Genomic DNA, 26,784 nt, shown 5'->3' on the forward strand with positions numbered 1-26,784 from the left:
TGGGAGAAAATGGAAGATGGTTGGGCATGGATGGAGGAAGACCTGAAGAGGGGGATGCCCTCAGCACACAAGTATTTTTGCTGGGGGCTCCTCTTAATCCTCATTCTCTTAGTAGTAGTCCTCCGCTTCTTCCCATCTTTCTCTCCTTCCCTCTCTCAGTCTCCTTATCTCCCATTCTATCACCTGGTTGGCAAGTGCTCCATAGCTTACAGGTGCCACACCCTCTGCCACTGTGGACAACCTCAGTTCAGAACCAAATGGAAAGTTATGAAAGCCAGAGCCAAAACAGGAGTCCCCTAAATTATTTTCCCTGAGTATTTGACAGGGAGGAAAGTATGACCAACTGAGACACCTTGTGTTAGCCATGTTCTGCCATTGTTGCTAGCCAGCTCCACGTGGACCAGGCATGCTACAAGGGAGGCCACATCCCAAATGCTGCCCTACTGAGATCAATCATTCCAAAGACCAGGAAAGGGACAGCTTCACTCCCACATTTTGCATCCAGGGATGCAACAACCCCCAGTGGGTTTCAGATGGCCAGCGAGTCCCTGGTCTGAACACCTGTCTCCTGCCGCCCTCTAAAAAGGGCCTGTTCTCTATTTGGATTTGGATGGGTGTACCTGTGCTACGAATTTCCGAGCCTACCAAGGCTTTAGCCTTCTACTTCTGTGAACTCTACTCACTTAACAGAATTAGTGGATTAGGATATGAGAGAATGTTTCATAGGCTGGTTTTGGATGCGGTTTTCAGTGTGGACAGAAAGGGGATCATGGCTGCTGCAGGGTTTTGGCTCACAGAAAAGAAAACAGCAATGGCATTAATTACAGGTCAGCTTTGGGGCATACGTGCCTAGGAAGCCCTCATCTGATTTTAGTGAGGGAAAATAACCTGGCTCTACTGATTCCATCTAGGCAAGTGGACTCGGGCACAGAAGGCTTGGTCATTTGTGCAGTGTCAGACTGCTGAGGCTGTCTTGCAGTCTGTTCTTTTTTCAGATTTAGTCCTGTTCCTGGTTGCTAGAATACTGACAATGCTCTGCCCAGGGAGTGGATTTCTGGTCATGGAGGCTTTCCATAGTACTGCTTCAGTCCACAAATGCATCAAGTGCATCCTTAGCCCCTGTGTTCCCATCTTCCTCTGCAAACACTCCTCTCAGTGAGCCCTGGGGCCACATGACCCCTCCTGGAATGCTTTCCTCCTCGCTCCTCACTGATGTCAGCATTGGATGCCTGTTGCTGTCCAGGGTTGGTCACCTGGTGGGGAGGTGCACTAGCTCCTGGGGCTGCTCAGAGAACCTGGAGACCTTTGCAGCAGTGCCAGTGTGGTTTTCTTTGTGCACCAGGCCCACCAGTCCTGTTGGAGTGTTCTTCTGGGTCAGATTCTACTCTTTTGGGCTACCTGAGTGACCTGAGTGCACTTCCTCAACATGGCTCCCCACCATCTGACTGTCCCACTTACTGTGCTGTTGGGAGATGATTTGTCCCAGCTCATAGTCTTCTGACTCCTCCTCCATTAGCAAATGATGTGCCAGGGCTCTGCGAATGACAGCAGGAGCCCTGTTGTTGCATGTCACCTGCATCAATGTGGGAGATAGGCCTTGAGGAAACAGGCCTTGGGGTGGCTACCCAAGGACAGTGTCAGGGACATTCAGGGGGAAGCTCAGCTCTAAATACAGGGGCACCATCATTACTCACTACTCCACTACCTGAGGGTGGCCTCCTGGTAATCGCCTGGGGCCTTCCTCAGGGCTTTGACACCAATCCCCCTACAATGGTCTGCCTGGCCCTGCCATTGCCCTTTGTGGAGCCACGTTTCACTCAGGGTCAAAGGACGCCACAGCCTGGGTACAGAAACACTCTCATTCCACCACGATGGAAGGAATGGACCAGTGACGTCCTCTCTCCCAGGGCTGTTGCGGAATGCAGGGTGAATTTGGGGGTGGCCCAGGCAGAAACTCAAGAGAGTTTGGTTGTAATTGCCAGGGACAGAACACACTCAGGCAGAAGACCAATGATAGCCGTGAGCGCTCCTGGTCTCCAGAGGCTCAGTAGTGCCTGGGATGGAGGAGGACACCTCACTCAGGCAGGGTGGCATGGGAACGGGCCCCTGTACAGCACCTCCCTGGAGGCGGAGTGTGCTCCATCCACATGAATATCGCTTCTACAGCAAGACCCTCAAGGTGCCCTGTTCAAGTGTAGGAAGAATCTCGTGTTGCTCTCCTCCTCCATGTGCACCAGCATTCTCCATCCCACACAGTGCAGCCTGCATCCTGCATCCTGCATGCTGTCCTTTTCTCACCTCCCACCAAGACCTTCCCCTGCACTTCTGGTCTGCACACTGCCATCCAACACACACACTCCCTCACAAACGGGGGAGAACATGGTCATGCTCTCCCTCAACTCAGGTCAAACCCTTAACAGTGACCTCTCTCTTCTTTATTCCCATCTCTCTTTCCTGACCATCGAAAAACTCCCAATTCAAGAGGGCAAGAGTAGCCCATGGTATGGGATTTGTGTTTGCTCCCTGCCCTGGGATAGCACCAGGGGACACCTCTTCCGCCAGGCTTACCAGGACAGTCTTGCCATCCTTGGCACTCTGCTGCTCTAGCCTGATGTGTATGAGGCAGCTGTCTCCCACCTGTTGGTTGGACCTGGGCCGTGAGGATCTGCAAATTATGCCTCCAGTGTCCCTCGATTTCCTCATCTGTCTTGTTGCCATGGGCTTGGGCCTAGCCTTTTGAGTAGAAATGCCACTTAAGGCTGGGCTGACGTTAGACACCATGGCAGAGGCCTTGGAAGTTGATTCGGACAACTGTGGGAGATGGAATATCAGCAAAGGCCAGAAACTGACGGCCACCCCCACCTGTCAGGGTGCTCTGTGGGCATTCTAGAACATGTGTCCAGGAGCTGAGGTTTTTTTGTTACCCTGGTGAAAATGAAGGAGCACTAGGGGTAAGGAGGAGTAAGGTGAGTGTTTACCTCCTTTCTCTTGCTGTTGGCCCACTTCCTGGTGAGTCTTTTCCTGTTAGGTTATTCTATTGGCATTCTAGAACATATGTCCGGAGCCTGAGGCTTCTTGCCTCTTTGTGTGTATTTAGAAGGGCACCTGGATGAAAGAGCAAATAAGGTGGGTGTTTACCTCTCTTCCCTTGACCTTGACTCTCTTCTCGATGGACCTTTATTCTCAGGATGAAATGATACTTGATTTGAGGGTTCATGGAGAACAAGATGGCTGCATGGTCAGGGACTTTTATTTCTAGAGAGAGAGGGGGAGACATTGGTAGGTGACAGTCAAGGATTCTACCACAAGGCACCCCCCACATCTGAGAGTTTCTGAAAGGTGAGGCCTGAGCCACTTTCTTGAGAACCCTCCACTCCAGCCACACTTCCACCAAATTCTTCCTCAATGAGTCTTCCCTGAAGAAAGCTATGCACCAGATCTAAACCAAACTAACACCTTTCAATGAAAAATCACCTTGGACCAAGGAACTTCTCAGTTCAGGTTGGACCTGCCCAAGAGACAGTGCTAGGGTTTGCAGCAGGATTTCCCCCAAAGCCTCATATGCTTCATCATTTCTTCCCAATGCAGCAATGTTCTCACAAGCATTTGATATTGGGTGCTTTGACCTTGCCAGTGGATTAATCAATTCATAGGTGAATACACTAGTGACAGGTATTATCAATTAGCAGGATGTTGGGAATGGAGACAATTCAATGTATGCCAGTTCATCTCCTCATCCTCTTCCCACTCAGGCTCATGCATTTCCTTCTCCTCCTCCTCCTTCTTTTAGTTGGCCATGCTCTTTGTAGCACAAATCTACCAGACACTTCTGCCCAGATGCAGTCTCTGTTTAGGACCCCAACATGGAATCAGTTCTCAATGAACGGCAAGGTGTGAAACCAGGAGCCAAAGTATAATTTCTTATCTTCAGAAGTGTCAGTCATGAAAACCTGCCTAAAAGTGACCCCCATTTTGTGCATGCTTGTACCTGTGGAAGTGAACACTGTCAGCTCAACCAGGCTTTCTACCATTGAGGCCACATCCCCAATATTTTTTAATGTAAACAAGGTTTCCAAAGTCTAGGGGAGGGCCACCATCACTGCAACCCTCCTGCCATAATCTGTGCACACCATAACACCTATTGGGTTCCAGGCAACCAGCTCTTCCTTCCTTGGACATCAATTACACACAATCCTCCACTGGAGAATTAGCCTCTGTACTCCACTTCCATATAATTCCCTCCTACCAATGCTAGGTTGGATGTTTCTCTTTCTGATATCACTTTAATAGGCTATCATTTTTTAATTTTTTATTTTTTCACTAATCTATGCCAGGGATTAAACCCGGAGGCACTTAACCATACAGACATGTTTGTCTCCCCTTTTAATTTTGATCCAATGTCTCACTACATTTCTGAGGCTGATTTTGGACTCCATTTGGTAGCTGCCCAAGCCACTGAGTTTCCTGGCCACTGCCACCTTGCCCAGCTCCTTGGAATATCTTGACCTCAGTCTTCCTCATGTGTAAGACGTGGCCAACCAAACCAGCTTGGTGTGGGAAAGTGTGAGAGCACTGACCACATGTGCCCTGGAGGTGGAGGGGTCTCCTGTGGACAGATCGGGATCCTGGATGCTATGAGAGTGTCTCACTGAAAAGGAAATGGCACTTCCATTATTTCCCAATCAGCATTGTGACCTTTGTTCTCAGGATGCCCTTATATGATGCTGGAAGAGATACACCAGTGAGGATATTCTGAACTCTTTTGGAGATGTGCATCCAGGCACAGAGGTCTTGCAAATTTTCAAAAATAAAGAAAAATCCAAACAGGCTTTTGCCTGGTGACTGAGTCCTGTCCGGAGAGGCTTCAATACTGACATTCTTCTCAATAGGTAGGACTTCTCGTGTCCCACACATGGATTTGAACAGGTGCTGCTTCAGTCCATATCAGTGCTGATCCCACCCATAGCCCCTGATGTCCTCATCTTACTGGGAAGGAACTACTTTCAGTGAGCCATGACTCAAACTGCAGCTTCAAGGAGGACCTTCTATAGTTTGTGCCTCAGGGATTGTAGCTTTGCAATGCCCGATCAGGTCCAGGAGAGACACATTTTTGGGAGGCTGAGTAGCCCCTGGGGCAGCAGGGACAACTTGCCGACATTATGTCCCCTATCCTTAGTTTTGTGCAAAAGCCACACTGGCTGTTTTGTCCAGCCAAGACACACTTCCTATGGCTTAGGAAGTGTGGTTCATGTCTCCCCACTATCTGATGGTCCCACTTATTCTCATGTGCTGACACAATTGGCAGAATTTCAAAGTCTTGTGAATCCTGGTCCTTGAGCGAGTGTTGCTCTAAGGCCCAGCCTATGATGTACAGGACTCTCTCCCAGCAGGTCACCTGGATCATGGTGGGAGAAATGTCATCAGACAATGGGTTTTGGAGTACCACTTCAGAGGAGAGTGGTCAAGGATATTCGGAGACACCTCAGCTCCATGGAAAGGGTACCAACTTCTTATCCTGCTGACAGTGGCCTTCTTGTATTCTCATGGTGTCTTGTGATATGCCATTAGGCCAATCCTGGTACAAATGTCTGCTTGTACCTGCCATGCCTGTGTGGAGACATGTTCCACTCAGGGAAAAATGACCAATCTACCTGTGTGCAGATACATTTTCATCCCACCAAGATGGAGGAATGTACCCGGGGCCTCTATGCCAGGTGAGCTCCGGGAAGCAGGCTACAATTTTCTTTGGATGAGGCAGATAGCCTAGAAATTTTGCAGCTGACTGCCAGTATAAAGAACAGACTCCAATACAAGCATGTGCCCTTGACCGCTTAATGATAGCCAGGAGAGCCCCTGGCCTCTGGGCCTCAGTGATGGCCTGTTTGGAATGAGGTACCTGACTCATCACTGGCAGTCATTGAACATGTCTCCTCTGCAGCTGGACACCTGCAGAATTCGCCTGTGTACTCCACTTCCATACAAATTCTGTAAAAGATCCCTTTAGCTCCCTATTCACCGACATGCAAATGCTGACTTTCCTGAGATTTGGTATGAGCTTCATGTGACCCCAGCCTGAAAATATCACACCTCTTGCTAAGGAGGGTCCATTTCTTCTACCACTGGCTGGGCCCCTCCTATACAAATGAGAATCACTGCCACTTCCTCTGCTTCAACCTCCCATTGTGCAGAATTCATTCATCGACAATATCAAGGCATAGATAGTGCAACCTGCACCCTAGATATTTCTCTGATCGCAACTGTCCCCAGAACTTGCTTTTGCACTTCGAGCCAGCAAACCCCACAACACTGTCCCACTAACACCTGGAGCTGGGCAAGCTTGTGCCCTCCCTCCTCTCAGGGGAGCCCTTAATGCTGACCTCTCTCTTCTTTTTGGATCATACAGCCTGTGGGGTTTACTCACAGTGTGGGTCCGCAGGAGACAGACTTAGTCGGATATCAGACTTGGCAGGATACGCTTTGAATCCCTCCTGCTGCGCTCCTCGAGGTGAACATGTACAAAGCAGGTGTCTTCTACGTGCTCATTGTAGTCAGGCAAGGAGGAACTCCATTCGGTGACACTCTTGATACTGAACTACTTGCTTTCGGTGGCCTTGTGCAGTGCCCCAGCTGCAACTGAAGAGCTGCTGCTCACAGCTGGTGGGATCGTGGGAGTCACTGCAGAAGGTGACTCCAAGAACTGTGGGGGATGGAAACATCAACAGAGCCCAGAAACTGTCACCACCCCCACCTGTCAGGGTGCTCTGTAGGAGCTGAGGCTTTTTGTCACCCTGGTGGATGTGAAGGAGCACCAGGGGTAAAGAGCAAGTAAGGTTGGTGTTACCTCCTTTTTCTTGCTGTTGGCCCACTTCCTGGTGAGTCTTTTCCTGAGGACAAAATCAAAGTCCACGCGGGGATTGATGGCATAGAACACATTGCCATCAGCAGGGATCCTCAGCACTGGAGAGGGCGGGGCAGAGGTCGGAAGGTGAGTGACACTCAAGGAGTACACAACAGAACACCCCCCACGACTGACAGCCTCTGGCAGGTCAGGCTTGAGCTCTAGACCTGAGGGCCTTCCAATCTAGATGTTGTTCCACCGAAGGCATCCTCAGGGACTTTCTCTGAGGAAAGAGTGTGCATGGGATCTAAACCAACCTACCAGCTTCCAACAGAAAGCACCCTGGACCCCAGCAACTCTGTTCAGGTAGAACCTACCATGGAGACCATGCTGGAGTTTGCATCATGATTTGCCATCAGTGGCTCCTGTGTTGGAGCTGCAGTGTTCACACACGGGGTTCAGGAAATCATGTGATGGATGCTTTGACCTTGCAGTGGAGAATCCAGTCATAGATGAAGACACTAATGGGAGGTGGTATAAATTGGAGGTATGTTGGGCATGGACGGAGGATGTCCACAGTAAAAGTGTGCCTTCAAAAACCATGGTTTTTTTTAGTTTTTATTTTTTGAGTCACCTGATTCTGCATTTCCTCCTCATTATCCTTCTTATTCATAGTATTTTTTTTAATCCAAACTCAGTTTGACTTTATTGGACCACAGTCTCAGGCAGTTAGGCAAATATTTGTAAAACAGCAGTTGAGGAAAAGGAACATGGAGCCCAATAATGCAAAACAATGTTTGTAAGAGAGAAATCATGAAGTGGGAAGAATAACACAATTATTCTATCAGCACCTCTTGCTCTTGTAAACATTAACACAAATGAAGAGGACTCCTCCGACAAACAACCAAAATAGCTCCTTGCTAGCTTCCCCTACCCCCAAATAGTTAATTTGACCATTAAAAAGAAATAAAACACTTGAGAAATTTTCAATTTTGATGAACTAGAGCAAGTCTTCATGGAATTACCAATTATTTGGGGGCAACTGATAACAGCAAGGTAAAAGGCAAATAAAATTGTCTTTACAGTTCCTATTTGCTAGTGCACACGAGTGATAGACCCAAAGGTCAAACCATCAACACAGGCCCATTTGGAGAAGTGAATGATCCATATATTTATTGTTATATTCTTGTTTTCTGCTGGGGTCCAGCCCTAGCAGCAGTCGGGTCCGAGGTGGATGGGAGGCATCGGTGCAGTGCTGAGTCTGAATCTTTATTGTTCACAGTCTTCTTGTATGTTTTTTCCTTTGGTATCGATTACATCATTTCATGGTTAATACAAGGAAATGTTAAGTAAAAAATCGTCACAAGTATGATTAATGATCTTATTCAAGAACATGTTCTTACTGTATGAGAGCTTAAATAAAAAGAAAAACAGTTCCCAGCAAGGTAGAGGGCACCGTGCTCCACTTAGTTTTAATTTCCCTGAAAGAATACGTCATTAAGTTTCTATAGAAGTTACCCCTTTCAAGAATGCTAATGTTAGTTTTAACAGTGGAATGTTTTTGTTATTACTAACAGAGGAATTAGGTTATAGTTAATATTTATTTCATGTACTCAATGATGGACTAAAACTCTAACTAGACATAGGAAGAACACAAATTGTACTTATGATTAACCTATTTATTAAGTGGGAAAAATATCCTTAAACTTAATCATAAACACTAAGAAAGAAATGAAGACCAAACACCACATCAAAGCTCAGAGGAATACTCTCACATACTTATAACTTTAAGAGAATTTATATACTAAAAGAAGTCACTCCTTACAAATTTGAGCAAATCATATTTGCTTATTAATGATTTCATCTAAGTATTAATATTAAATTTTATTGTATGTTATTTTGTGTCCCAGCACCATGAAATCTCCCCAGTATTCTCTATAATCTGAATCTAAGGATAACATTGATTATTAGTATTAAAGGCAACTGCACATGGAGACATGCCACGCCTATGGCCTCCAAGAGGGAGGATGATCTTTCAACAGAATGGCGTCAAGTGTTGATCCTCTACTCCAACAGAACCATGTCAAGTGTCGGAGTGGTAGGAAATAGATGCAGCATTTCCCCCTTTTTTATTTTATTTTTTATTTTTTAATTTGATGGTTACAGTTTGAGTACATAGATTATGGACACTTTTCCAAATTAGATGGAGGATGACTGGAAAGATAAACAACAACATCAGAACACAAAATATTTCTATACCAATTTGGATGATAAATGTCAGAAATGTACTACTTCCAATTGTACTTTTGATATTTTTATTAACCTTTAATGTAAGATTGCCAGTTGGAGACATTTGTAAATGGGCCTGAGATAAATCCTTAATTTTGTTTTGTAGGGTTTCAATATCAGGTGCTATATTTGAATTATTTCAAACCCTTTTTAAGTGAGTTTGTACTTGTTGCCAGGAGGTTTCCTCATCGTGTTTTTTTGTTTTGTTTTGTTTTTTGGGGGTGCTGGGGATTGAACCCAGGGCCTTGTGTTTACAAGGCAAGCACTCTACCGACTGAGCTATCTCCCCAGCCCCTCCTCATCATGTTTTAAAGGAGTAACACAAATCTATTTATAATTAGCATGACATTTAGCAGTCATTTGAGTTTTAATATTTTGAATTTGATTTCCAATATAGAGAACAGCTTCTAAAGCATTGATGCGGGTCTCCAACTTTTTATCTATCTTTTCCTGAGCTGCCAAAGCTAAAGATACATTATGAGATAAATTGTTTATATGAGAAGCTGAATGTGTTTCTTGAACTAAAGCAGTAGTAGATATAGCCAAAGAAGTAATTATACTTATTAATGTAGTTATTCCCAAAATTAAAGCAGCTACAAAATGTTTAGGTCTCATAAGTTCATTAAGTTGTTTAAAGTGAAAATCAATGTTAGCAAGTTTTTGTTTAGCAAGCTGATCATCTTGGGTCAAATGGATTTGTGGGTATGGTTGGGGAGGAATCCTTTTGTGAGGGTGGCTCATGGTGTCAGATCAGTAAATCAGGAATCCACAATGGAGAGTCGGCATCCATTATAGTTTACTTTGGAGAACAATTGATAAAAACATTGTTTTAGATTTTTTGTTTAAAAAACTTGTATATCTAGAAAATATGAACACATTTAATAAACAAGAGTAATAGTACCAAAATTACATTAATGTTTTATATTAATTAAGTTTAGTTTCTAAAAGAAAACTCAGACTCCAATGTAGTACAATAATTTAACATTTGTTGTTTAACCATAATTGTATAAGTCCCAATTTCTTAAGATTAATTGCTCTAAAGAAGAAAATTTAATAGACACAATGTTAAAAGCAAATTAGTATTTCAAAGAAATCCTTGTCAGTTTAACATATAGATTAAACCTTAGTTTTAAATCAGTATAATAGTATTTGACCTTAGGAAAAAGCCTTAAATGGCTTTAACTGATGATCTCACATACATATAACCAACTTAGTTACACACAAACTTGTTGAAATTTGTCTTTTACTTACACAGACTTTTAGCATTTACTTAGACCCTCATGTATATCACATAAGCATTTTTTTACCCAGAAACATTTTTCCCTAAATATATTTCCATATTTAGAACCTTTTATTTTATTTTATTTTATTTTTTACCTATCTGTTGACCCCTTGTTTGCATCCTGAAACAACTCTTATGAAATTTCTGAATTTAGCTAAATCACTCCATTTTAACAAGATTAAACACTTTGTTGTTTATAGTACTCTAATTGAAACATAGTTGAGACTTTTGGAGTCCTTTGTATATAGAATTGTACTTGTTAGGAATTAACTCTTGGTTACATTGCTTTTAGTTATAACACAAAGCAATTTTAAACCCTTTTTATTCACCAATCTATGAAAACACCAATAACATTTAAGTATGTTACCCCATGGAATTAAAGGAGTTAAGAGTACTCCATGTTATTTAATAATTAGAATGTTAACTTTGGAAATTAACCAGATGTCTCTAACAAACACATTTGAGTAATCTTATATATGTTAAGTCTAATTTATCTATTTTACTGTAAAACCAAGATATCAGACAAGAGTAGTGAACAGTATATGCTCTTTCCTGTTGAAGAAAAATCCTAGAAACAATTTATATTAGACATTTATAAACATCAACATTTTATTAGTTTGACCACCTAAAAAATGTGTTTTTTTAAAGACACTTTACTTTTATTAGTTTACCCAATTTAAATTGAACCTTTTTAAATCACATGAATTAAAAGTATTTGGATCCATTTTTTAAATTTTAATTTTGTGCACTTAAGTATCATGTACATGACATTTAATTGAACATAGACAAACATGACATTAGACAACACATAACACAAAAGCAAAGGCCTTGCAGTTTTTATCTCCATTGCAATGTAACAGATGTTTAAAATAACTCGAGTTGAATAAAAATGGATCAAAAAATCATAAACCTAGGTATGTAGGATCAAAATTGTGAGCTCAAAAAATATAGCATTTAAGAAAAACAAAACAAGAGTCCTAGAAGAAAAAATGATAATGGCCATTAATTACAACATGAGAGTGAGAAAGGCAGAGAGAAGGGATGAGAGAGAGAGAGTTTCGTGTTGCAGTCCAGAAGTTTAAAACAGACACTTTTTTTCTTCAGTCTTAGGCCGGTCCCTCGCTGAGCCTGTTGTAGTCTACATTCTCAGGAAAACAGGAGCAGAAACTGAACGGGGCCTATAACAATATTTAATGATACATACAAGTTCCCAATAAAATTTGTTATTTTTACAAGTTTAAAATTACCATTACAGACAAGTTTAGTTTGGAGAACAGCAGACCGATAAATTTTTGCTTTAAAGGCTTGTATACCTGGAACAAAAAGAAGTATCACCTTGGGCACGAAAATCATTAGCTCCCAAAAATCCTACTTTAGTTGGATTTCGGCGCCTTTTCCTGGGCTTTGGTAGAGGTGGTGCAGAGGCTGCAAGTGGCCAATCCTTATGATATTTAGCAGCCATCACCTCTAAATCTAGTTTATTTTGTGAAGAAAGTGACTCCCTATCTTCCTTCTCCGAGTCAGATGAACTCCCAGAGGAGGAGGTAGCCTGGTAATTTTGTATCTTAGAAGAGGATTTTAACAAAGGTGTTTTCTCAAGAGAAGACTCTTCTGGAGAGGAGGCACGCTTACCAATATACACAACTTCATGTTCTGGATCTAGTGCATCTCTAAGGAGATTCCAAAGGGCAAAAGCATCAGCAGGAACCCTTTCAGCTCCATGATGTTGATAATATAATCTCATTTCATCCCCCAATTTTTTCCATATAGTCAAATTTAAAGTACCTTCCTCAGGAAACCATGGAGGACATTCTTGTACAAAATGAAAGGAAAGTCTCAACTGAGAAGATGAGACAGAAATTCCTCTTAATAAGCATACTTTTAGCAATGTCATGTGAATAAGCTTCTTCCCTTAGATTCTGAGTGAACCATGTTTTCGTACTAACCTTGTTTAATGTTTTGTGATTACTTGTCCTTTTCCACTCGGCCTTTTCTCTACCGAGGGTCCTACTAACTTGTCAAAGTTCTGTGATTACCTGTCCTTCCTCACTCGGCCTTTACTGAGGGGTCTGCAGCACCCTAGACAGGATCCTAGCCTCCCCGACACACAAGTTTACTTACCACTCTTCGGGCCCCACGTTGGGCACCAATCTGCTGGGGTCCAGCCCTAGCAGCAGTCGGGGGTCCGAGGTGGATGAGAGGCGTCGGTGCGGTGGAGAAACAGCACACACAGACACCAGGTGTTCTGAGGCCGAGTCTGAATCTTTATTATTCACAGACTCTTTTTGTATGTTTTTTCTTTGGTATTGATTACATCATTTCATGGTTAATACAAGGAAATGTTAAGTAAAAAATCTTCAAGAGTATAATTAATGACCTTATTCAAGAAACATGTTTTTACTGTATGATAGCTTAAGTAAAAAGAAGAACAGTTCCCAGCAGGGTAGAGGGCACCATGCTCCACTTAGTTTTACTTTCCCTGGGGCCTTCAAGTGTTTATGTGGGATCTTCCTATGTGCTGCTGGCCCCATCCTGGTACAACAATCACCTTGTACCTGCTATGCCCTGCTATGTACCTTTGTCCAGACACACTCTTGACACAACCAGATGGGAGGAATGGTCCAGTTCGTTCCTGTACCCCATCTCTGCTCTCGGAAACAGGCTCCCTTTGTGGGTGGCACAGGCAGGAACCCTAGACACCCTAGTCCTGACAGGGCATAAAACAGACCCAGGAAGAAGAGCAAGCTTGTGACTCTTTAATGATAGCCAAGAGAGCTGCTGGGATCCAGGGTCTCAGTACTTGATGGGGTGTAATGTAATGGGGTGTAAATCCAGCAGGGGCAATGTTGGAACAGCGCCCCTCTGCCACTGGACACCTGGAGAGTTACGGCTTAAACCCCACGCCCATGGTACGTGCACACTATGACACTCGTGGTTTCTTGGAAAGCCTCCAGTTGTCCGTGACCTGCAATAACCTAATCTCATCATGCTAAGGAGGATCCCTTGCATTCCACATGTGTCTTCCAGCACCCAGGAGTTATGACTGCTACATCCTCTGCACAAACCTCCAAGGGTCCAACTCACTCTAGACACCAGGCTTCAGAGAGTATAGCCTGCACCCTATGTGTTCCTCTGACCTCATCTGAGCACAGCCCTTACCCCTGCACTTCCAGACTGCGAACCCCACACCCTGCAGGACCACTCACACCTGGAGCTGGGGCATGCTGCTGCTCTCCCTCATCTCAGGTCAGCTTCTTAACACTGACCTCTGTCTTCTTCATCCTCTTCAATTGTATTTGACCTTCCAGAAGCTCTAATTCACGAAGGCAGGCCTAGTGCAAGCTATGTCCTCTGCCTTCCGCAGTGAGGGCACCCAGGGGATCCCCTGCTGAATGGCTCACCACGATGCTCTTCTACTCCATTCGCCTTTGATTTTCTAGATGGACATGAATGGAGCAGCTGTCTCCCACTCGCTGGTTGTACAGAGGTACCGTGGAGCTCAGAGCAGAGACCCCGGAGGAACTGGACTTGAGCTCTGCCTCTGGGGATGGTGCTGCTCCTTCACTGGCTGCTAGAGCAGCTCCTTGATGAGGCTCTAGCCCTGGGGTGGACATTGGAAGTGAGCCTGTAGCTAGAGGAGAAAAGATTCCAGCCTGGCCATGAGCTTTGCAAAAACAGACAATCCACCCTGTCTGCCACAAAGATCTCACGCCCTGAGCCCACCCTGGACCTCTTCCCAGACAGGGGCATGGCCTGAGCAGACCGTGGCTTCTCCTTGTTCCTAGCCCAACAGCAGCCATACAGATTCCACCCTCTGGAACCAACTATGACCTTTCTAGACCCTTATGTACACACCCCGGGCCTCCTGACACTCAGGCTCTGCCTCGCTGGACTTGCCATCCTCCAGCTGGGCCAGCAGGTGGTGTGCTTGGCGCTCCAGATTCAAGCCTCCCATGAATCCTACAGTTGCAGGTAAGGCAGAAGCAGCTGGAGAATCCTGAGGCCTGGAGGCTGATGGAAAGCCTGGCTGTACTGCTCCATCCAGGCACCCGGGTTGATGGGCACGGCACTGTGAGCAAGCAGGTGTGCAGTCAGCAGAAGTCTGGACGCTCTGACCCCACAGCCCCCACCACCAAAACTGGCCTTGGCAGCCTCTGCCTTTGCTGTCTCTGCACAGGCCAGTCCACCACAGCCAAGACACGATGGCTGTACACAGTGACAGGACAACTCTCTGGACAAAAAACTTACACCCAAAGACGTTTAGAACCATGGCATGACCAGCTCTCCCATTCTTGGGGGAGGCCACACACTCTTCATTGTTTGCTACATGCTCTCCACCCTGACAGGCAACACCGAGAAGGGTCTGTGCTCAGGTCCATTACTAGCAGGGCTCCAGGGACACCTCATTCCCTGGCTTGGACTGCTTTGCTTGCTCATTCTCTTGAGAGCTCTCATTGAGTTCCCCTGAGAATCAAGTGATCTATCCTTTTCAAAGAGTGAAGACTACATGTTTGTGGCCCTGGGAGAGGACAGAGAGGGAAAGTCACACTGGGATGAGGTATGATGGCATCAATTGTCCCAGGAGATTCCTCTGAGGCTAGAGTTTCTTCTCAGTTCCTTGGGTGACCATGAGTCCACCTAGAGCTCTCTGCCTTCCTCCTCCTACAGTTGAGGCCCCAGACCTTTGACTGCATGCACCCAACAAAATTGCAGGAACCAGGGTTTGCTCAGCCTTCCCAAGTCCAATAACCTGGCAGCTTTCTACTCTGGAAACAGCAGCCCACTCTTTTGATCAAAAACCTGCCCCATGTTGACATTGGTGCAGTAGTCTACCATGTTCACTGGAGTAGGACAAGATGGTCATGTCTCATAGAGGCAGGGATGCTGACATATGTAGAATATCTATTTATGACACCTGTGGTTTGGAGCTAACCGCCATCGAAAGACAAGATAGCAGACACTTTGACCACATTTTTCACTGAATTGTGCAACATGCCTTTCAACATGTCTTCCCACGGTGGGTGCTTTGTCTGTGTTCATCAATGCAAGAACCCAAACAGCTTCTTCACACATATCTCACTGGGCATGAGAGCTGCCAGCCCCCAAATCCTGTCTGGCTACACTGAAGAAGGAGAGTTCTGCCCCACTATGGAATCTGGAGCATCCTTTCTAATGCAAAAGTGCTCTCCCCAAGGCCTAAAGAAAGTCAGGCCCCTAGCACAGAGCTTCTCCATGCAGGAAGGGAACAAGCAACCAGAAAGAAACCCCAGGCCTCACTGAGCCCACCTGGAATTGAGCTGAGTACACACCCTCAAACAGCAAAGCCCAATGTGTGTTGGTTGCTCCACATGCCTCTGTGGACCAGGTAGTGAGAGAGGGTGCATTCATCTGCCTGAGAATGCAAGGTCACTCCCCACCGCCACCCACTTGCTGCTGACAGTATACTATGAGCTTGGTCCTCTGATCCCCCTAGGTCTCACCAAGCATTGGTTCTCTGAGGTACATGGCTTCCTCAAGTCCCAAGCATGAGGCGACGGTACACTTGGTCTCGGAGGGACGGTCTTACCTTGGGAAGAGCAGCTCCAGCACCTGCTGGCTGGTGATGAAACCTGAGTAAATAGACCTGAAGGTGCTGCCCCAGTTGAGGTTCCTACCAAAAAAGACTGGCACCATCTGGTTCATGAGCTCTGCCTCTCTGTTACCTTCAAGGGACTCTATCCCACAGGGCTCATCCATGTTTGGAACCAGATCATTTCACCCTGGTTTGGGACGAAGAATGGTGGGATCAAAAATGGAAATGGTAGCAAACACAAAAATGCTTCATCCCAATACAATGAAGTAACAGCAGAATGGGACAGTTCTCATCGGCGCGCGCGCGCACACACACACACACAGAGCCAGAGTGTGAGTGGTGGGCCATTCATGAGGGATCCTAAATGAGGGCCTGCTCTGCTCACCTGTCCTGTGATGCTCAGTGTTGCTGTTGAGCTTCTCTGGGAAAGTGTCCCGAGACTCTGGCATCTAGGATGAAACCTCACTCCTTCTTCTCACACAAGAACATGGCGTCCCCCCTGAGATTCCTGGGGGCCTGAGGCTCGACATTTTTTGAAACAACAGAAGAACATCCTTCTCACTCCAGTGTCTTTAACCAAATATGCTGGGATGGTCTGCTCAGTGAACTGGGCACCTGTTTACCAGGGTTCCATGTTCCATTTGATCCATCATCAAGGCACTGAGGTCACGTCCTGTGCTGCCTCTACCCAAGCCTCTTATTCACACAAGACTACTCCCAAAACCGCAAGGGCTGCTGCTTGCTCCCACCTCAACCCACATCAAGTGCACAACTGAACACATGTTCACCAACATCTACACCCACCAGACCCTGCCCACCTTGGTTCTCAGTACACTTCCAGCGTGGGGATTCAAACCTGAATTCACAAGCAGACCCTCCTTCTCACCAGCTTTGTGACCCTCCACCAAACTTAGTGCCCCTCTTGGGCTCCCCAGAGTCCCCACTCATTTCAGGGTATCAATACAGCCTATGATTTCTAGGATGTTATTGGATATATTTGCCCATAAATGCCTATATTATCTCTGAAAACATAGAAGGGACTCATAAGTTGTGAGACACAAACTTAAAAATGGTCCAATCACAAGAAGTGGAGACAAAGAATGCACCCCAACTCAGTCATGCTTTTGTCCCCACATAGCATCCTGGACAAGGTCAGTCCCTTTTAGCTGCCGTTCCCACTCTGCACCATGACAAGATTGAGGCAATTGAGATTCAGAGGCTGACCTCTCTGGCACAGACGTTTCAAGGCTTCTCATGGAATTTCAAATTGGCACAAGTGCCGCTTCGCAGATGAGGAGGTGGGAGTTTCACAAATATTCTGAGGTACCACCGGATCCTTCTGCCACAGTTAGTACGACCATCTCCTGGAGGTGGATCGGACTCTGTCTCTGGATTCGTGGGACTAGATGAAGGCAATGGAGATGGCATATCATCTCCAGGATGGAGTTCTGGGAAGTCTGCGACTTCTGTCTGGATCCCTATCTCCACTATTTCTTCCCTGGCTCACATCCATTCTTTATGCAGGCAAACAAATTGATTCATCATGAGATGTCCTGTGGACACAACCCTGTGATAAAGGCATGACACCATCCATCCTCCCACCAGAGATGCACTGAGGTTCAGCCAACCTGGATCCTCCCAAGAACACAGGCACGAGCCCAGAGGCAGATCCTCCCAGCTGAGCCTCAAAGGAGTCTGTAGTCCCAGCCTCCTGAGACATGAAAACAGAAGTGTCCAGCTGAGCCACCTTGGATGCAGGTGCACAGAAACTAACCTCATCAATGCCCGACATTGTCAGTCATGACGTAGAGGGGTGATGTTTCACAACTGTGGACATCAAGGAAGCCTCCAGGCTTTTTGGTATGCACTAGCCTATCCCTCTCTGCCCAGGTCCTCCAAGCCACATCAGCCATTAATCTAACCTCCTCCTGTGGACAAACTCAATCCCGTATGGCCACACCTTCCCCAACACAGTGCTTCCAAAATGAGCAGGGTTGGCCCCCACTCGTTGCTCTCATTCCAGAGGCAGTGCCACCTCACTGAAATGATTCTGAGTCCCCCACAAGTGACTCCAGCTTTCCTGGTCACCCCAGGCCCTATTTTGGCCTCGGCTCTTGCTCTTTTCTTTCATGTGCATTTGCTTTGAGATTTTGCATATCTGCAGCTACTGCAGTGCAGAGCTCATGGTGGTGACTATCTGAGCCATGCCCAAGCTGACAGGACCCTTGGATGGGTGACTGCCGGGTCACAGGGATGGGATGAGTGAACAGATGAGAGGACATTGGAAACTCCTGCCTGAGTGGCTTCTTTTATCCAGGAATGCTAGTGAGGAGAGGACCCGTGACATGGGATGCTGTGGACAAAGCAAGAACACAATTGCTCCACTACAATGGAGAGCATTGGTGTTCCTGGTGGCTAAGACCAGCCCTGTACCCCAGAAAGGACACTGCTCTGAAAACCTTGACCTGAGTGTGGGTGTCCTCCAGGCAATGAGCTTTCAGGTTCCCAGGTGCAAAGTAGTAAGTCTTCTCAAATCCAGGGACACTATCAGTCTCCCTTGTCCCTCTTTCCCTCTGCTGGTCCCAGGGTGTCCTCACCCTAACCAAGGTTAATGCCCTGACACATTCCCAAATGAAGACCAGTGGGCTACAAAAAGACCATGTGTGAGATACCCAGTGTACCAACCCCCTCTGCAGAACCCAAGACCCCAAGATCTTCCCCCAAGACCCCAAGATGATTTCTCTTCAGGAAACCCAGGTTTGGGAGAGCATTTTCTAAAGACCCAAGGACACTAGATGGCAAGTGATAGATGGATGGATGAACTACGCCCACCACAAAATTCTGGGAACATGGATGGCCCTTGAGTCACAGGCCCATTCACTTTGTTTTTTTTCAACCAATTGTTTAACAGAGGTGAGGCTTTCACTTAGAAGGCTCCTACAAACTAAGGGGGCCTCATACTTCTTCCACAGGAAAATGGTGGACAATGGACCTCCCACTGTGTTTATTCAAGAACACTCTGTGGGCATCTTAAGCCTGGGAAGCATGGGGACATCACACCCACCACCAGCGTACCATTTCTTCACATCACAATTGCCCCCGTGCTAGAACTCCCCATTCCACTTTCTAGTCTGCTTGATCAGACCTACCTCTCTCCTTCCTTAGTCTCGACTGTCCTGATGCATCCCAGGGTGCTTGTTGAACACCCACCCTACTACGGTGACCCGTCAGGTCCCAGAAATCGAAGAAATATGTCTGGAAACCTCTGATGATGGGAATGCCACCCTCCAGGGTTTCATCTTCAAAGGAATGAGTGGAGAGGGAGCCAAGAGGGATCTGCAAGTTAGAGACGTGTGGGAACTCAGTGAGCCTCAACGCGATGCCCAGGACTCCGGGATCAGAGGTGGTTTTATGTGGAGTTGCTGGGGGCCCTGAAGAAAGCCCATTCACTCTGCAGAGACGGAGGACTCCCTCAGTGCTCAGCCTGCTGCTGTGCTTCTCAGAGCCCCGGGATGCCCCAGGTGTGAGGAGGTGGGGAAGCCACACGCCATCCCAGGTGCTCCTCAGCAACTCCACCTGGACTTGAAGCACGCATCTCTGCATCAGGTGTCAGCACAACAATGTTTCCCTGCCTCCCAGCACAAAAGTGCTCTTACACACACTGAGGTTCCACTGGCTGTGGACCAGCCCTTTCCTCTGGGATTCCTGGGTCCTATGATTTACGAGGCCACAATTCTCAGCACATAGGCTGGGCCCACTCTCAGTCCGGGAGAATATAGGCATTGCTCATACTTCTAGTCTATCCTGACCCACGACACGATGCCTGGCTAGACAAGAGTCCTCTCCACCACCGGGATGGCCCCTTCCCCTGGCTCAGGACTCATCCTCCAAGTACCTTCAGAATGGCCCACAAACACATGGAAGAGGAGGGAACCCATGGGCTGGGAACCAATACCCTAGATCCTGGGATCACACCTGCCCACTGACATGGACACAAAGCTCATGTGCAGTCACCACTGCCTGTCACTGAGGGTCCGATTGAGACACCTGTGGAGTTGGCAGGGGACCTGGATCCCCAGGAGTGGGGGTGAACTGCATCCACTTAAAATTGATGGTGTCCACAGAAAGACAAATTTTGTAGGATTTCACTAATCTCAGATTCCCAGTAAACCAGTTCTTAAAAACGTAAAGAAGGATTCCCAATAATCCACTTCAGAAAAACATAAAGAAGAATGTTCTTTTCTTAGGACTAGGGAAGGCACTAGAAGTAGTCTGGTGGCAAGAGCATGTCCACATGAGTTCTGGAGACGGATGGTGGTGATGTCTAGACAGCAGCAGGACTACGCTTAATGCCCCTGAATTACAAAGGGGTGTTGGGTGTACTCGACCACAATTTAAAAGCAAGGGGATTGCTGATTGACTCTTTAAGGATTGTTTGTGTTGTGATGCCAGAATACAAGAGACTGGGTAACTTATAGCACAGGTTTTATTTCTCAAACTCTGGAGGCTCCAAGTCAGGTGCCCAATCCGATAACCTTCTTGTGTCCTCCCGTGGCAGAAGGTAAAACAGGAACAAGGGCTTCTTTGAGTAGCCCCTTCCCAAGGAAGGAGACTCCAAGGTTCTCACCTGGTAACATCATGTGGAAGACAAAACAGAATGACATCCCATGCTCCCCAGAACCAAACTTCTTGGAATGACTCAGAATGTCTGCAAGATTTCACAAGTCATGATCTTGTTATAAAAGAAGACTTAAGCTTGAAACATGGGGAGAGGGCTCCCTTCTCTGCTCCTGGTTGTGGTCTTGGATGTGGTCTTACAAGTCCTTCCTGAGCTTCTGCACACCACCTACGACAGCCCACCTAACACATTCCCATGGGGCTGACTCACAGTGAAGTCCTGAAGGTTCTCAAGTCTGGAAATCAGAAACATCTCAGGAAACAAATGGGAGATTTGTTCTAAGACCAATAAGAACCACAGTCCTCACATGTTCAAGTCTCTTCTAAAATTGCCAGAGTATTTGCACATAAACAATGTACATCTTCTTCCCATATTAATGGCTTCTGACAACTAATACAATAAAATGGCAACGTAATTCTCCATAATCCTGTATGATCTAGGAAACAATGACAAGTATCTGTCCACTGAGATACAACTTCTTTCCTGAGACTTTTGATTCGCAGCTGCTGGGACTTTGGAGAGAGAAGGATGGGCACAGGGCCAACTGCATTTTTCTTGCTTTGCATCAAGGGCAGGAAAAACTGCAGCCAAGATGAGGGTTTATAGGAGCTGATATTCTTCAAGTCAATGTCTGGACACATCTGGTTTCAGGCTGGAAGACTTGCTTGGAGAGGATCCAAGCACCTGCCCACTGAGGAAGCAATCCAAAATAATGACTTACTTCAAAGGACGTCAAGCATCGGGCTTTCAGGAGGGAGGGGGTCATTCCACTCGTCTAGGACGTGTTACACAGCTCACAGAGCAGGTTCAAAGGGAAACTCTGCAGAGCCCCATGGGGAACACTGCAGAGTGTTGGTGGTTTCAGAGAGAGTGAACCCCCAGGTCACTAGGTCCTCTCAGCCAGAAGGAGGGAACCTGCCATGACGGCAACTAGGACAAGGGACGCCAGGAAGCCTCAGTGGGGAGGGATCTGAAGGAAGGCCAGTGTACGTGATAGAAGAGTGTCCCCTGAAAATTCTTGCTCACCCAAAAGTGGGTGCAAGCTCGTGGGGAAAGTCTTTGCACAGAATCAAACTAAGAAGAGGTCACATGGTGGAAGCAGTCTAAATGGATCCCAAATCCATTATTTGGTATTCTTGTGGGAAGAGGAGAGTTTGAACAGAGACCCAGGGAGGCCTGGGGAAAGAGGCTGTGTGAAGTCTGAGGCAGAGCCTGGATGCCCCCAGACAAGAACAACGGATCGTGGGCGGCAGCAGGAGGGTGGGTAAGAGCAGGGAGAGTTGGGGAGGACACTCCCTGGGAACCCTGGAAGGGAGCGTGGCCCTGGTAGAGCCCACACCTCTTGCCTTGAGTCTCTGGGGCTGGAGGGAAGGTCTCTCCTCTGCTGGAGGCCACCCAGCTTGCAGGGTTAGGTTGAAGCAGCCTACAACCTGCCTGCAGTTGGTCATCCAGGAAGATATGGGTCACAGACACACTCTAATGACTGCATGGTCTCAGCCGTAATGAAGCACGACAAGCGTGCCCACTCAGTCTATGTGGGGAGAGGGCTAGGCACACACTGTGGGGGCTGGTGCCTGTGTTACTGAAACCACAACGTAAACCCGACGGAATAAATAATCGACGGGTGGCGGAGCAGTAGGAACTGACTCAAAAGTATTCACACCCTGAACACATTCTTCACTTCAAAACACTTGAGAGTGACTGATATCTATTTCTTGTGACCTTGCTCTCCAGCAAATTATTCTTCAAAATTCAAAGGAGCCTGTCACAGAACCACACAGAAAGGGATGTTAATTACAGATGTTTAGTGTAAAAAGTAGGACTGTTATTTTTTGTTTCTGCTCTTTTGTTAAAATGAAATTTCTCCTGCATTACCTCAACAATCCAAACGGGAATGTGTACGAAATTCCAAATTGGAAGAGAATATATACTTGCTAAAGAGGCAGTGCCAAGAATTTCGACACTCCAAATGTGTGTGTGTGTTTCAGAGGCAGTCATACTTTAAATGAGAGAGTCCCACAAAATTAATGAGGAAGATCAGTGCTCTAGCCCTACCATGCAAGCAGTGTGACCTTGAACACGTGACTTAGTCTTAGCAACCATCGTCACTAAGAACTAAGTACATGAATAAAGGTCCTCAGGTGTGAAGTTACAAAATGTGTGGTAAGTATGGAGGAGGATGGGTGGGAGAATTCTCCCCCTCAAACAGAATTAGGGAAGGCTGCACCTGCCGTGAGGTGGCTAGGGCGCCTGGGATCCTGCCACAGAGTGGGATTCCAAACCTCAGATTCACTGAGCCCAGGCCACAAGAGCAGGCTATAGTCCAGGGACACTGGAGAGGCCCAATAGCAATGGAGGTCAAGAGAAACCAGGTACCTGCCTGGACCTTTAATCCCCTCCTCTAAGCAGGGCTGGATGAGGATGCCAGAGACCAGCCACAGCAATAGGCCTTCACAAGAACCCTGAGTGGCTGCAGCCTGCATCAGGCTCACTGAATCAGGGTGATGGTCTCACAAAAGCAAGAGCACTTGCTGCGATTTGAGCAGAAGTTCATGTGCTCGGGCGGAATGGCTGGATTGAGCAATGCACTGAGGAATGAAATACATGATTAATATCCAAACCATCTGTGGCTCTTCCACATCATCAGGGGTTCTGATTCAACTGAGTAAAAATGGTTTCTGAAATGGCTTCTAAATATGTTGGGGAACTCACCTGTGTGTGGGACTTTCAGGAAAAATGTCATAATATCTCATGAAGCAGCTCTTCTCTCTTCTAACCCATTTGCAAGGCTGGGTTGCACAGCAAGCTCAGCTCTTTCTTCTCATGCCCTCTTCAAATTAATCATGAATGCTTCTTTTGAAGTGAAACAGATGCCTGGGTTCCAGGTGCATGGAAGTGTTGGAAGGCACTGTCCTCCTTAAAACCAAAACAGAAAAAAAACAGTTCATTGGTGAGGCACATAGATAGGCGTCAGTTATCAATGATCTGTCCTCCCTGGAACCTTCCACATGACCATCTATCACATTCGTGGAACAATGCTTTGCCATGCTCCAAGGGCAGAAGACCATGATGCTGATAACCAGGAAGTCAACTTGAAGAACTTGAAGGGAGCAGCCAGAATTGCAGAAGGCACACCAAGGATCTTGAGCACAGCTGCTAGAAAACAAGAGCTCAACTTCAGTACTGACTTCCTGCCACTTACCAAGTACAATGTTAGCGTCAACCACAATACTCAAAGATCCAAGTACCAGGTGACACCCAGCATCCAGTCATACAAGTGGGAAACATCTGCACTGGAACAAGTATCTTGTCCTTTTTCATAAAAGTAATCAGGAAATGAAAAGAATAACATGGATGGAAGGCTTCACATTTCGCTATCACATATTTCCTCTAATTCCCTAAAAATCAGACACCCAAAAAATAAAAACTGTGTCAGAGATGTGTCAATTTTTCAATGTATGACATTTAAAAAGTTGTGTTCTTTACTTAATATTTCTGTATGCTATATTCCTGCCTAATGCTCTTTGAGATGGGAGTACACAGAATTGAGTTTTTATAATCTAACGTTGCCTTATAAATACGACCAGCTATGTCAGGCATGGCTAACTGAAAAGGGGGACTTGTGATAATCAGAGAATGCAATGCTGTAGCCCCAGGGTCCCCGAGTCACATTCACCATGTGGAAACTATGGAAGCCAGGGAGGTAGCAGGAGGAAGAAAGCCAACTGAACAGATGACCTCGGGGATACAGCGGGAGGGATATGCAAAACTGAAGAACACGTTCCAGCTAACCACTGGCATGTGGGCCCTAGACCTTCAGTTTTAAAAAGGGTGAAAAAATGCAGCATTCATGGAAAAATATCTAAACTCTAAAAGTGGATTATTTAAATGGTGTCCAATTACACATCTGATGGAATGGGCTGTGAATTTTGCTCAAACAAAAAAACAGATGATGACAGAAATAAAGATAAAACCTTCGTCTTTTCCAGGATGCCTGCAAATGTTTCCTTTGACTCAGATGCAAATAACTTTAAATAGAATTTCTGCTTTCTGAACGAACCTATTAAATATTATACTACCCAAATCACAAGGTTTTCTTTATTGAATATTCTGTTATTATTAAACATAAAATGCCTCACAGAACATATGAAGGGAATGACCCAAAGGATGAGAAAATGGCTAGGGATCATTCTCAAATGTGCACGTGTAGCCTGAAGGTTAGGAAAAGGAACCACACACATTGCCTGCTCAAGATTGCACTCAGGCTGCAGGGGTACCAGAGTGGCTGTCCCAACAGTGATGGCTCCATGTCACTGAACAGGCCTAGCTTTCCTCAGATACAGGACACACAGCCAACGACCTCACTTTGATGGCACCTAAATGGCTGCCTGAAACAGTTATCAACTTATTTGCTACATTCATTAATACACACAACTTTACCACTTCAACCAAATCCCAGAAAATTTTAAACACATAATCATTTTGCTTGATATCTCTACTTCCCTTTCACTATCCAAAGATGATATCTACTTCGTATTTCAAGTGATACAGATTTATATCAGAATGTCTAAGATCCTGAGGATATATATTATCTCAGTCCTTGTTATGGCTTCACTATTTTATTATTTTGTAAGTAATAAAATATAACTTTCTGTTTTGAATATATCATCCAACATTTTTCTTCCCAAGATGGTAGCCCAATTTCTGTGCTCACTTAATGTGTTGCAATTTGACTAATTGTTTTAAAGTTGTAGATGACCTGTTGGTCCTTGTGAGGGACAAAGTATCCAACATACTGCAGAGAACACACATGTGTGGCAAGAAAAGAATAAAGCCAAGTAGCGGAATGGGCAGGGGGATCCGGAGGAAGCTCATTTTCACAAGAGAAAAGCCCCCCAAAGTGAAAAGCATCTGAAGACAAGTTAAGAAAAAATACCAATGAAAACAGTGCGCTGCCACTTTGTATCCACTAAACATGCAAAAGGTAGAAGCTAGATGGTAGAATGCTGGTGAAATGTGGATGGGTTGAGCTGTTCACAAGAGCCACCTGGCAGTGCTCTGCCAAGAGAGTAAGCATACATTCTTTGATTCAGATATTCTACCTGTGGGTATGTAACCTACATAATGCTTGAACAGTTTCAGAAGGGGACTTGCAGAGGCAAGGTCACCTGTATCATTGTGGGAAATAGGTCATCATGGAATGGGCCTTGGACTGGCTACCAGAGCACAGTGGTCAGGGACTTTCATGAGAAATTCAGGTCTAACCACCTGGACACAATTTTGTTATTCAGGTTCCTAAGGGTGGCCTCCATATAATCATGAGGGGGTCTTCTGATGTCCTAGTAGCCCAACCTTCAAACAAGAGTCCACCTGTGCCTGCCATTGCCCTGTGTGTATTCACATTACACTCGTGGTAAAAGGAACAAAGAGCCTGTGCACAGACACACTCCATGCCCACCAAGGTCAAAGAAATGGGCTAGTGGCCTCCCATATGCCAGGTCTGCTCAGGGATGCAGGCTACATTTGTGGGTGGCCCAGGCAGAAACCCTAGAGGCTTGGGTCATAACAGCAAGGGCACAAAACAGACTCACAAACAGGACCATGCATGGGAGGGCTTAATGGCAGCCATGAGACCTCTTGGATCCAGAGGCTCAGTGCTGGATGGGGTGTAATGGGTCACCTGACCCAGCAGGGGAAGTGATTGAAAATGACTTCTCTGCAACTGGACACCAGGATGATTAGGGTGTGCACTCCACATTCATATAAATTCTGCCAAGGGACCCTCTCTGTTCGTTACTGAAGGGACATACAGACACTGACACTGCTGTCCTCCTCCATGGGCACCAGCATTCTCCATCCCATACAGTGGAACCAGCACCCTAGACACTACTCTGTCCTCATCTCCCACCAATACCTGCCCCTGCATTCTGGCCTGCACTTCTTGCCTCCCAACACAGACTCCCTCAGACATGGGGGTAGACATGCTGGTGCTCTCCCTTCTCTCAGGTCAACACTGACCTCTCCTCTTTCTTTCCATCTATCCTTCCTGACCACCCAGAAGCTCTAATTCTAAAGGGCAGGAATAGTCCATGACATCTGATGCGTGCTTGCTCCCTGCCCTGGGG

General features: G+C 46.2%; 1 protein-coding gene and 1 long non-coding RNA gene across 2 annotated transcripts in view; both read right to left on the bottom strand.

The window, feature by feature from the left end:
* Nucleotides 1–14,365, bottom strand: part of LOC306644335 (uncharacterized protein) — a 132,005-nt gene extending 117,640 nt beyond the window's left edge. The window contains exons 1-2 of the transcript XR_013759287.1: nt 14,265–14,365; nt 13,811–14,040 (exon numbers count right to left, since the gene is read on the bottom strand). The gene's annotated coding sequence lies outside the window, so the exon portion shown is untranslated. The remainder of the gene's footprint in view (nt 1–13,810; nt 14,041–14,264) is intronic.
* Nucleotides 14,366–20,110: 5,745 nt separating this feature from the next.
* LOC306644343 lies at nt 20,111–25,186 on the bottom strand. The gene is made up of 2 exons (XR_013759337.1): nt 23,372–25,186; nt 20,111–21,350 (listed from the first exon to the last, which is right to left on the bottom strand). It is a non-coding gene; the product is annotated as an uncharacterized lncRNA (long non-coding RNA).
* Between the last annotated feature and the right edge of the window lie 1,598 nt (nt 25,187–26,784).

The sequence above is a fragment of the Sciurus vulgaris genome, assembly GCF_902686455.1.
Source record: "Sciurus vulgaris genome assembly, chromosome: 14".
Taxonomy (NCBI): domain Eukaryota; kingdom Metazoa; phylum Chordata; class Mammalia; order Rodentia; family Sciuridae; genus Sciurus; species Sciurus vulgaris.